This window comes from Labrus mixtus, chromosome 12 (genome assembly GCF_963584025.1).
Source record: "Labrus mixtus chromosome 12, fLabMix1.1, whole genome shotgun sequence".
NCBI lineage: Eukaryota > Metazoa > Chordata > Actinopteri > Labriformes > Labridae > Labrus > Labrus mixtus.
Genome location: NC_083623.1, coordinates 26609978 through 26621418, shown reverse-complemented (window position 1 = coordinate 26621418; position 11441 = coordinate 26609978). Strand labels below are relative to the sequence as shown.

The window sequence follows — 11441 nt, the reverse complement described above, 5'->3', positions numbered from 1 at the left end:
CATCTATTCTGATTTAAGCTATAATGTCCAATTTAACAAGTGGAACATCCCTAGATCTTTTATCTTGTAGATTTTAGATTGATGAGTAAACAATAGGGAAAGCCATGATGGACTGTTTGTCTGCAGCTCTGTTGACTTGTACTGACTTGTCTGGACTAGTGTGAACCTCCAGTTTGTTAAAGTGTCTTATTGAGACTCATCATTGGGAGGCTGATTGGGAATTTGTTACATGGAGGGAAAAGAGTAACAGTCTGAACCCTTTCTGCATTAAACCGCTCTATACCTCCAGCTCAGCTGATGTTGCATCACTGAGCACCATCTGCTGCATTTTTAAATGATGCTCTCCAGGCTTTCTGTATCGGCTGTGTTCTTGTTTAGAGTCTGTGTGTCACACGGCCTTAGGCGTTATAAAATAAGGCCAAAGCAGAGGACTGTGAATATCTCAGCAGTGTTACCGTAGCACGGGGAGATGCGGTCGCTAAGCTAATCATGAGCTACTTTACCCAGTAACAAAAAAACCTTTGGAGGATCTCAGTTTGTTTCCACCACAGGGAGCCGTGTTCAAAGTTTTTGGGGACACTTTATTTGAACCCCTTTAAAGTCTTTTTCCAAAGGCTTAAAGCAGCAATATGTAACTCTGATCCCTAGGGTTTAAAATGGGAACATTAACGTTCTAGGGAGCTGTCCCCCCTCCCCCCCCCCCCCCCCCCCCCCCCTCCTCTCTAGAGTCGATGTTCACGCAGGTTGTCATGTGGTGGACACTGTAGCTTCAGTGTTTATCCAGCTCTGCATGGGTCTGTAAACCTTTCTGTGTTCTAACCTCTCTCCATTTTTCAAAAACATCTCCAATATTGATCCTAGTTTGAACACGTTTCTGCTCGTGGAGCTTATTAGAAACATGCAGAGACTTTTTAGGTCGGGTACAATCACTTCTATCTGAACCACTTCTCTTGCCCGCTGCCATCACTGCAACACCTGTTGACCTGATAACTGGTCTCATATCTGACAAACCGAGGGGTGTCCAAAACGGCCGCGTGGGGGTGCCTATCTTCTCGGAGAATTTGCGAATTTACCTGAAAAGGACTAGTCATTGTTAGAGTGTGTGTGTGTCACTGTATCAGATACAAACGTTATAAATGTTTAGTTAGCTGCAGCATTACGTACACTGATTGGATCCTCTCCTGTGTCATTTGTTCATAAGCTCTCTCTCACCATATCTTTAAATACATTTCTCCTACTCCTCTGTTTAGCCACATTTTCAGGATGAACGCCTTTTTGTATACATTGGGATTAAGGATTAAGCCTTTTATTAGTATGACGCACAAACCCATGGTTAAATCCTCATTATAAAAAAAAATCAATTACCGTAAAACCCTCAACTGAAAGTTAAACCGCCACCAACCAACAGTCCAATTACCTCCTGGTAGAAAAGGGAGAACATGAATGCATTTTCTGCACATCAAAGACCGTCTTCTACTCTCTATTTCTGTCATCAATCTATTTCACCAATCAAGGATCGGTGCCGCACTACAAAGCCAACTCTGTATTATACATCTCAGGCAACGTCTTTCCCTCCAGAGCTCCTCCGAAGACAGAGATTAATGGAGGTTTGATCTTGTCCTATGTTGATTTAATGAGCTCAGCTTTATTAAGAGTGGCTTAATCACCTATTGTTCATCATTAAGATGTAGCATCCATAAAATGTCTATGAAGGTATCAGTTTGTGCCCTTTGTAATAAACCACCAATACACCACAACTACTTCAGTATAGAGTGATAGCCTTTAAAAGGTCACACATTCTCCTCCTTTTCAACTAGTTTAAATAAGTGTCAGAGCTCCTCAAAACATGTGTGTGAAGTTTCTTGTTCTAAATCCACTCTGATCCTGTATTTGATCATGCCTATAAACCCCTCTATTTCAGCCCTGCTCAGAACAGGCTGTTTCTGTGTCTGTACCTTTAAATATGTAAATGAGCTGTGTCTGACCACGCCCCCTCTCTGGAAGGGCTCAGGCTTTCTCACTCCATGTCCTATTGTTTACAGTAAGAAGGCAGACTCAGAGGGCAGAACAAACACCTAGCTGTGGCAGTGTCACCCACCTGGGGGAGGGGCTACTGCCCTTTGTGATGTCATGAAGGGAAAATCTCCAAACGTCCTGTTTGAGCACACATTTTCTGAAAAGTGGAGCAGGTAAAAGACGGAGAGGATGGACTTTTCTCATCATTGGGGGGTTTGTAGACAAACTAGGAACACATATTAGTGTTAGAGGAACATGGTGAAGTGTATTCTACATAATATGTAACCTTTAATACCACTTATTTCAGAAGCTCTTCTTAGTCAATAATTATGTTCAGAATATAAATTGTTGGAGATTAGGAGAGTTCATGTAAATTGTGGATCACTGAAAGCCTCTCTCCACACGTACAGAGGAGACACTCAGCTAAGTGAAATGTATCTCATAGTTTCTCTGTTTGTGTGGGTGGGTGTCTGAGTTGAAGATCATCAAATTATATTTGGAGTGTCCATGGATCATCAGAGTGGAGGAGGACGACCCTCTGCACATGTGAACGTGATAGAGGTAATAATTAATACAGAAATGTTCATGTTACAACTGATGCTACATTAAAATCACACACATGTACATGCATTATGTCAGGCAGCATAAAGTTGACTTCATACTCACACAGATGGCTGTGGCTCAGTTGGTAGTCGTCTCTCAACCGGTCGGTTTAGGGTTTGATCCCCAGCTATACAAGCTCAAGTCCATTTACCTTTTACCAATTCCAGATGTGACTAAATACTTGTGGGTTTTGTGTGTGTAAATACCAATGCAGATGGCTCGGTGACTCAAGCACACATACACACAGCTGATAGCTGGTAACCAGAGGGACAGGAAACTGAGTGGAAGTTTTTTTTTCCATCAAGCATGACACATCCATTTGACATCTCACCATGAAGAACAGTGCTTAAGAAATCACAGTTTTGGTTGGCCAACGCCAACATCACAGCTGCTAATACATTTTCTATGGAGCTCGCTGGTGCCTCTCCACATCCTACAGTATCTGTCCTCATTACTGAGATGAATGGAAAACATGGAGGGAGGGGTGGGGGCCAGGGGGGGAGGTGTGTGGGGGGGCCAGATAGGAGCAAGAAATAGAAGTTTAAATTAAAAAAGTAACCATAACTTGATTCCTTTATTAAAAAAGGTCTGAATTTCTTGTGTTATTCTCACAGGAATAATCACTTTGCAAAGATTATTAGGCTGTATTTTAAAACTATAACACTGATGGATGAGTGGAACGGATATGATGGTTGGCAGAGGTTGGGGACAAATGGGAGACGGCCATCTAGGCCAGGTAGGAATGGAGGTACAAGTGAGAGAGTGCACAGATAGATGGTGGGGAAACAGGCCGACAGACAAGCAAACAGGAATAAAATGAATAACAAGGTTTGCAACACTTTGCAAAACAAGTCTACAGCTAGAGGCCTTAGTTAAGTTATAAAAGTTGTAAAGATATGATCTGGTAATGAGTTTGGGGAGAGCAGCGGTTGAAATGTTGTAAGGGTAATGAGCTGATGGATGACAAGGGAGTGTGCAAGGAACAGATGTAAACCAGCAGCACCAATAGGGTCGGTCTGAAAAAGGGAGCGACAAGGCCACGGCACAAACACAGAATTAACAGGGGAGCATTAAACATGGAGAAGGGGGAATCAAGGGTACGTTGAGACATGGCTGTGGCAATGACAGTACCATAGTATGACAGCACATGGGAACAGCACCTCTTAAAATGATTGGTTCAACTGCTCTAAAGGATGGGAAGGATGGGCCGTGCCCCTTAGGAGGCTGGTGACTTAAGCTGGACCCAGGTCAGTGCAGGACGCAGAGGTTATTGACCACTGTAGAATTGAGCAGAGGTCCAGCATAAAGAGCATTAAGGAGGACATGAGGCTGGCAACTGGTGCACAGCAGTGAGGGTCAGGCTGTGTGTCAGAATAGCCGTCAGGACTGATTATCAATGAGGCTCTTCTGGGGACTCATAAAGATTATGGACAATGGCGGTCAACTGTTTTTCAGGTTTTAAAACTGTGCCCGAAGCTGAAATAGGTGTCATTTGGGCCCCCCAAAGGTGAAGACTTGAGGTTACCATGCTGGAACATGGTGACTGAGTGCAGGTTGGTGGCTAGCCGGGCGACTGACAGTTGGAGGACGGCATGCTCAACACCAGCAGCCAGAAATGAAACTGGAGGATTTTGATCTATAGGCTAGAATGATGCTCAAACCGAATCACAATACAAACAGTGTTCATGACTATAGTCAAAATCAGTTTTTCACATGGAACACCTGAAATTAAATGTCTTGTTATTATCTTGACCCAGTGACTCCGACATGTCAAAGTTCAAATAAAGGCCATCACTCTGTTCAGAGGCCTATTTCAGCCCACAGGTATCCTTCCTAGTTAATCCAAGAAATTATCAACTGCAGGGTCTGTTGTGACTGTGTGGTGTTTTTTATAGAAGTGAGAATAACAATGAAGTATGAGTCACTGGGTTTTAATATTACCAGTGCGTCATTGCTGTTTTCAAAAGGAGACCCCCTGAGGTAAGAGCCTTGGGATTCACAAGGATTTGAATATATGAAAGGGAACATATGCTGAAAATAGAATTGAGACTATAAGGTCAGTTTTATGTGTGGACATGGACCTTCTCTCTTACAGTTGGAAATAAAACAACGGCAGCTTGAAACATTATAGGCATATAAGGAAATGTGAGTTTGCTCTCGTCACATGAAATCGAGGAAAATGATAACGTGAGTGTTCTGGTTTCCATTTGTAGTGGAATCATCTGAAGGCCATTCAGCAGCTTCGGCTGTAAACGGCAAATACCGATTCCTATTATCAGCAACGGCCAGACAACGATTTAGATAAAAAAACAGAATTAAAAGAGATCTGCCTGCAAGTGCAGCTTACAATACGCTCTCAAAATGTTTGACTGTAAACAAGAAAAGAAAGTCATGGCTGGACATGGCGTTCTTTATACTGTAACGGATCAGATTTCATGTTTTGTTAGTTAAGATAACGACTGTTATGGCAGTTACTGAGTTCTCCTTAATGTCAGTGAATGTGTTAGATTGACAGCAGAGTTCTGACAGGTCGTAAGCCTGTCAGTTATTTCAAGTGCCTATGACAGTGTCTATGCAGGTTGTCAAGTAGGTGATTGGTCGAGAGCTTGAGGAAAGGTGGGACTGTGCGGGTTATGTGTGTTGTGACTAGGAGAGAGGCTGTAGGTTTGTTATTTTTGGTGTTGGGTACTGCCTACAGTAGTCTGTTTTAAGTTTGGAAATAAACTCCCCATGCAAGCTGAATAACGTCTCCTAACTTCATTGAGCAGAAGACTACAATATGTTGGACTTGGCTTCCCCAAAAGTAACAAAGAGTTGAAGAAATTCCTCTTATAAATTGCACTCATTCACCAATATCTCCATATGTCATGTTTTCTAAAAGAAAAGTCCAAAGAAATATCGAAGGCAGATTCATGAACCTGATGATTATGGCGTTAAGAGAAGAATGAGTCCATCAAAAATGTGTGCCTCACAAATCTCATTGTTCCCAATATATTTGTTCAGATAAGACTGTTTGCAAGAATTTGTTGCAACTTTTGGTCATATGGCATGGCATATTTGACCTTTACTCTGAAGTTTGGACAAATCCAAACAAAGTCTACTGATTTATGTCAGGCCCTATAAGGGACCCGTACTCCTTTTGGGCCTTTGGTAGTCAGTGCCAATTACCCCAAACCACCACTTTACCTGTGCACAAAAATCCCACAGGAATTTTGTTTCTCTTTAAAAAAAGGTCACAATGTTACAGGTTAACAAAGGAATAAAGTTGTCAAAGCAACATTTTGAAAATGTGTTCAGGATGTTATTAAAAATTCACATCTTATCCTCCTCTTCAACCAGTGTAAATAATTCTCAGAGCTCCTCAAAACATGTGTGTGAAGTTTCTTGTTCTAAATCCACTCTGATCCTGTATTTGATCATGACTATAAACCCCTCTATTTCAGCCCTGCTCAGAACAGGCTGTTTCTGTGCCTGTACCTTTAAATATGTAAATGAGCTGTGTCTGACCACGCCCCCTCTCTGGAAGGGCTTGGGTGTACTCCGGCTTTCTTGCTCCATGTCCTATTGTTTACATTAAGAAGGCAGACTCAGAGGGCAGAACAAACACCTAGCTGTGGGAGTGTCACCCACCTGGGGGAGGGGCTACTACCCTTTGTGATGTCATGAAGGGAAAATCTCCAAACGGCCTGTTTGAGCACACATTTTCTGAAAAGTGGAGCTGGCAGAAGACTGAGAGGATGGACTTTTCTCATCATTGGGGGGTTTGTAGACAAACTAGAGACACATTTTAGTGTTAGAGAAACATGGTGAAGTGTATTTTACATAGAATGTGACCTTTAAGGCCTCAGATCACAAAACATTTTCTGAGATTGTTCCTGTAATGTGATATGTAAACAGAAGCAAGAATTGATTGCCTGCACCATTCTGAGGATGCTAACATTTTCAAAACAGGTTTTGCAAGATGGCGCAGCGGTGTTCCCTAATACATTGGTTTCTGGTTCAAATCAGGGCCTCTCTGTGTGGAGTTTACATGGATTTCCTGTGCCTGCGTGATCTACTTGTAACTCGCTAAAGACAGCTGCGATCGTTATTAGAACATTCTGGGAAGTTAAAGGAAACTTCCTGCTGAAATCATTAAGAGAACATTCCCGTTAACACATTTTTAGAACAAAACATTTCTATCTGGGATCTAATATCATTCTCACAAGATAAAAGATTAAAAAGAGACTGCTTGAGGTTACTGTCATAACTTAAAACTGCAGTCCAATATGTCAATGAGCTGATGTCATTCTTTTCCAACACCGCTGTCTCCTTGGTGCTGCAGGAGAACTGATGGCCAGTGGTTAGTTGATAGAAGAGCTGGACCCTGACTTCCTTTTTCAAAATAAATGAGCTGAAAATGAAAGCAGGAATGCAGACTAAGGTCTTCAAAGAGGCTCCCGCCTCATTAAGTGTTGTCCTTCAGACATGCAACATCCATCAGGGACTGCAGGATTTCATCTTCTGTTGCTGGAGAGTGAAGAAACACCATGGACGGATTACATGCAGATTGAAATAATTTCATCACTGTCTTATAGAGGGGGTATCCCCCAGCTTCTCTTATCTCTTCTATCTTTGGTGTCCACAGCTCCTCAGTGTCTGTGTGCTCGTGATTCATGAGCTGGCCTGTGTCCTTGGGATGTCCTCCTCTATCTCCACACCTTGTGTTACACTTAAATCAAGTAGAATAGCCAAATGAGCAGAAGAAACAATGTGAGGAGATTTATATTCCATCCATGTGTTGAGATCAAAGTAAACCAGAGATTATATTTATATATTTAGAGAACATCGTAGGTCACAAACAGACGACTAAACCGTGAACCATGTACACAGGCTGTGGTCCTCCAAGCGTGCAGCCTGGGTTCGGGTCCGACCTGTGGCTCCTTTCCTGCATGTCACTCCCTGATTTCTGAATCCACTGTCCTATCTCTACATTAAAGGCATAAAAAGCACAGAATGAGTTAACGAGTCCTATACAGGAGCCAGAATGATGTGCATTTTAGTAATCTGATGACAACGTTTTATCTACAGTGTAGCGCCTGAAGTTTCAGAATCACATTAATGCACACCTTTCAGTTGAATCATACTTCCATTCATGTCTTCTTTTATCATCAACACCTACAATCATCCAATTATCCAATGAAAATCATCCACAGTCTTAAGTACTGAATGAAAGAAAGCTCTGAATATCATTTGTTCAGAAGCTAAATATCCTAAAATCCAAAAGATTGCTGAAACAGATTTCAGAAACACAGAAGACTCAGCAGTGACTTCTGACGCCCCACACACACCCCCTCTGTTTCAACCTGGACAGCTTCTTTGGGGCTCAGCAGGAGTCCTGCCTCTTTATCCAAACTGGCTGCTTCTCTCCGCTGTCTCCGACATAATCCAACGGGAAATATCTACAGATTTTAGTGTTTACAGATATCATTATTGTGCTTGTATGAAATGGAAGCTCTGAGTATTATTTGTTCAGGAGCCAAGATCCCAAAATCCAAAAGATGTTGGAACAAATATTACTTTTACTTTGGAAGTCGGCATTTGTTATTAGATTTTGAGAGTAACGGATCTGGTTTTCATGTTTCAACAGATGAAGACCAAAGTGCAAGACCTCCAGTCTAAACAGCAAACTAACAAAAAACTTTATGGAAAAACCTGATAAAAATTTGATGTTTTATGAAGTAATTTGATAGATTGATTCACTTTAACCTCCCTCAACTTCATAAATTCCTCTCGGGGTAATTTGTTTGGAGCAGCTTGTTCATAATAGACACAGATAAATAAGATCCATCCATTATCTTCCATTAATTCAAGGTCGGGTCACTGTGGCAGCAGGCTAAACAAGTTGCCCCAGTTGTCTCTCTCCCAAGCAACATTTTCTAGCTCCTGGGGGATCCTAAGGTGTTCACAGGCCGAACGAGATATATTATCCCTCCAGCAAGTTCTGGGTCTACCCCTGGGTCTCCTCCTGGTTGGACTTGCCCGGAAGACCTCCAGAGGAAGGCTACCAGGAGGCATCCTTATCAGATACCTGAAGTACCTTAACTGGCTCCCTTTCATGTGGAGGGGTAGCGGATCTACTCGGAGCTGTCGCCGGATGTCCAAGCTCGCCCTATCTCTGACTGCCAATTTCTGCTGCGTCAGCACCTTTCTGGAGCTTGAGCTGAACACACAGGTTCACAAGATCACAGGAGAACTACAAGATCACGAGGGAATAGAGTCCTCAAGTATTTTCAGGTCATTAGGCTGAATTCCAAGTGAGGTCACGTGTCGTTGGTGTTAAAATCCAAGTCGAGTTGCAAGTCTTTCATGATTTTGCCAAGTTGAGTCCAAAGTCATCAAATCTGTGACTTGAGTCTGACATGAGTCCAAGTCATGTGACTCGAGTCCACACCTCTGCCTTCAAGAGACAGAGTGCATGGTATTTTTTGGAGCCAGCCATTATCCATAAATGGAACAATGACCAACAATGTTCCAGGAGCTCCAACACAAAGGGAAGGTTGCAGTTGGTGGAGACAAGTGAGCAGACTTGCCCGATAAGTGTTTGACTTCTTCATTGTTAAAATCCTCACCTTCATACATTCGGTTTTAATTAGAAATTCTTGCATTCTTATTTCTATTCTAGGACACTCTGCTAAGTTTGGAAGTAGTTACACACTCATGCACCTGAAGAACAACAAGATCCTTGATCTTCAACTTGTGCAGGTGAGATACATCTCCTATGCACATGTAATAGGCAGGAAACTATTGAAAACATTCTCCAGAAATCTCATGTTTCACATTCACATCCACAGAGCAATGAGGTCGGTGGAAGTTACCACATGGAAAAGGAAGGACTGAAGCGATCTCTAGATTGTCTGGAATCAAATGGTTTGGAGGTTGATTACATCGTAACAGACCGCCATCAACAGATTAGGAAATATCTGAGAGAACGCAGCATCACCCAATTCAATGATGTTCTGCACTTTGAAAAGGGTAAATATTCATGTCTTAGTTTGATAGACACATACTCTCTGGTTTAGTTTAGTATTTTGGGTATTTCATAGTTTATATTTCCTTGTTTCATAATTTCTGGTTCTTCCCTATAGTGTTGCTTATGTCATTTTCTGTCTCACCTGATGAGTGTCTATCCTAGTGTTGCTTTGTTGTCTAATCTTGTGTGTTTATGTTTCCTAGTTTAATCTTTAGTGTTTCCTGTTTTATTTTGTTATTTATTATCCTAGTGTTTCTCTATGTTCTAGCGTGTATTGTAATTGTTACATTCTTGAGTTCTGTGTGTCTTCAGTGTTTCCTGATTTATTTTGTAGTTGTCCTCAGTGTTTCTTGTCTTAAATCCTGTCTGTGTGTTTCCCTCCATGTTGATTACCCTCATTGTCTTCACCTGTGTTATTAGTCTCATCTGTGTCTGATTACCCCTGTGTCTATTTAGTCTCTGTGCTCCGTCCCTGGTGTTGTGAGTTCATTGTAAGTTGTTGGTTGTAGTTTGTCGGTCTATGTCATATGTTAGTTGTTACATTTTCCACCTCCTTTGTTTTTCTACAACTGTGACACTTTACTGTCACTTAAATATGCCTTCCTCAAACTACATCTTGAATATTAATGTATTGTTTGTATCCCTGCTATCAGGACTGTCAAAGAAATTGGACAAACAAAACAAAGACTGTCAGGTGCTGAAGAAGTGGCTCCATCCCATCAAGAACCACATTTACTGGAGTGCAACTTCTACACCAGGACCAGAGAAGGTGGTCGAGTTCACATCCATGTTCAACCACATTCAGGATGTGCGTGAGCATGACAACTCATCCCAAGAAAGTGACAAGTGATCCAAAGAAGTGGTTCTAACCAGGTATGCAAACAGGCCTCATGTTAAATATTTATACATTCTGAATTATGAATGGCTAATGTATAGTTTTATGAATATCATGTCTTTTTTGTGTGTTTTTACTCTAGGGTCAGTGACTCTACATCAAGTGGGGAAACTGATGAACAACAACAGGGTCTTGAAGGTGATGGAGAAGCTGAGCCAACACTATCAAACCTTCGCTCTAGAGTCCTACCACATCCTGCTGCTTAGTCTCACACCAAACAAAGTGGTCTTTCCGTTCATGGGAATGTTCTACAGGTAGGCTGTAGAACTACAATGACACTTTTAAACCTTTTGTACCACCATCTAACAAATAAACCAATTGCTAAAATATCTCACCAAGAATATCTGGAAACTAGGATTTCATTATATAATTGCTGATTTTACGATGTTGTATGCTTGTTGCTTTCTGTGATGCATTACAGCGAAAATGCTGAACGTGATCAAACAACAGGACAACTGATGTATAAGGTGGTATTCCTTAAAACCAACAAGGGCGAAGCCATCGCCAAGCCCATCAAAACAGACTAAACAAAGCTACCGTGCAGCTGTCCAAGAGTTTCGATGTTGTGATGAAGAATACAAATATATTCCAAAATGACTTTTTCAAATCAAAAGCTATTTTTTTCTGTCTTCGTTGAAACAAGTTTTTAATGACTTTCCTCTTCGCTGTACAGATGTTGAATGGAGTTTGTACCAAGATGTTTTCAAGTGAAAAGACTCTCCCAGCTGCTGCAGGGCTCTGATAATGATGATTGTAAATTATGTTTGACTAAACCCATCCACACTTTGCAATCATGATGCACAGCTGCGTAAACATTATTTCTTTGCAGCTGTATTTTTTTGTCTCAGCTTAGTCCTGTAATCGTTCTTCTACACGTCCGGCCCTAAGCCTCTATCACGTGTTTGAATGTTTCTC

At 41.6% G+C, this 11441-nt stretch overlaps 1 long non-coding RNA gene across 1 annotated transcript; it reads left to right on the top strand.

Moving 5' to 3' along the window:
• The first annotated feature begins 10190 nt into the window (after positions 1-10190).
• On the top strand, positions 10191-10996 carry LOC132984579 (uncharacterized). The gene is made up of 3 exons (XR_009674975.1): positions 10191-10504; positions 10609-10780; positions 10948-10996. It is a non-coding gene; the product is annotated as an uncharacterized LOC132984579 (long non-coding RNA).
• The last annotated feature ends 445 nt before the right edge of the window (positions 10997-11441 follow it).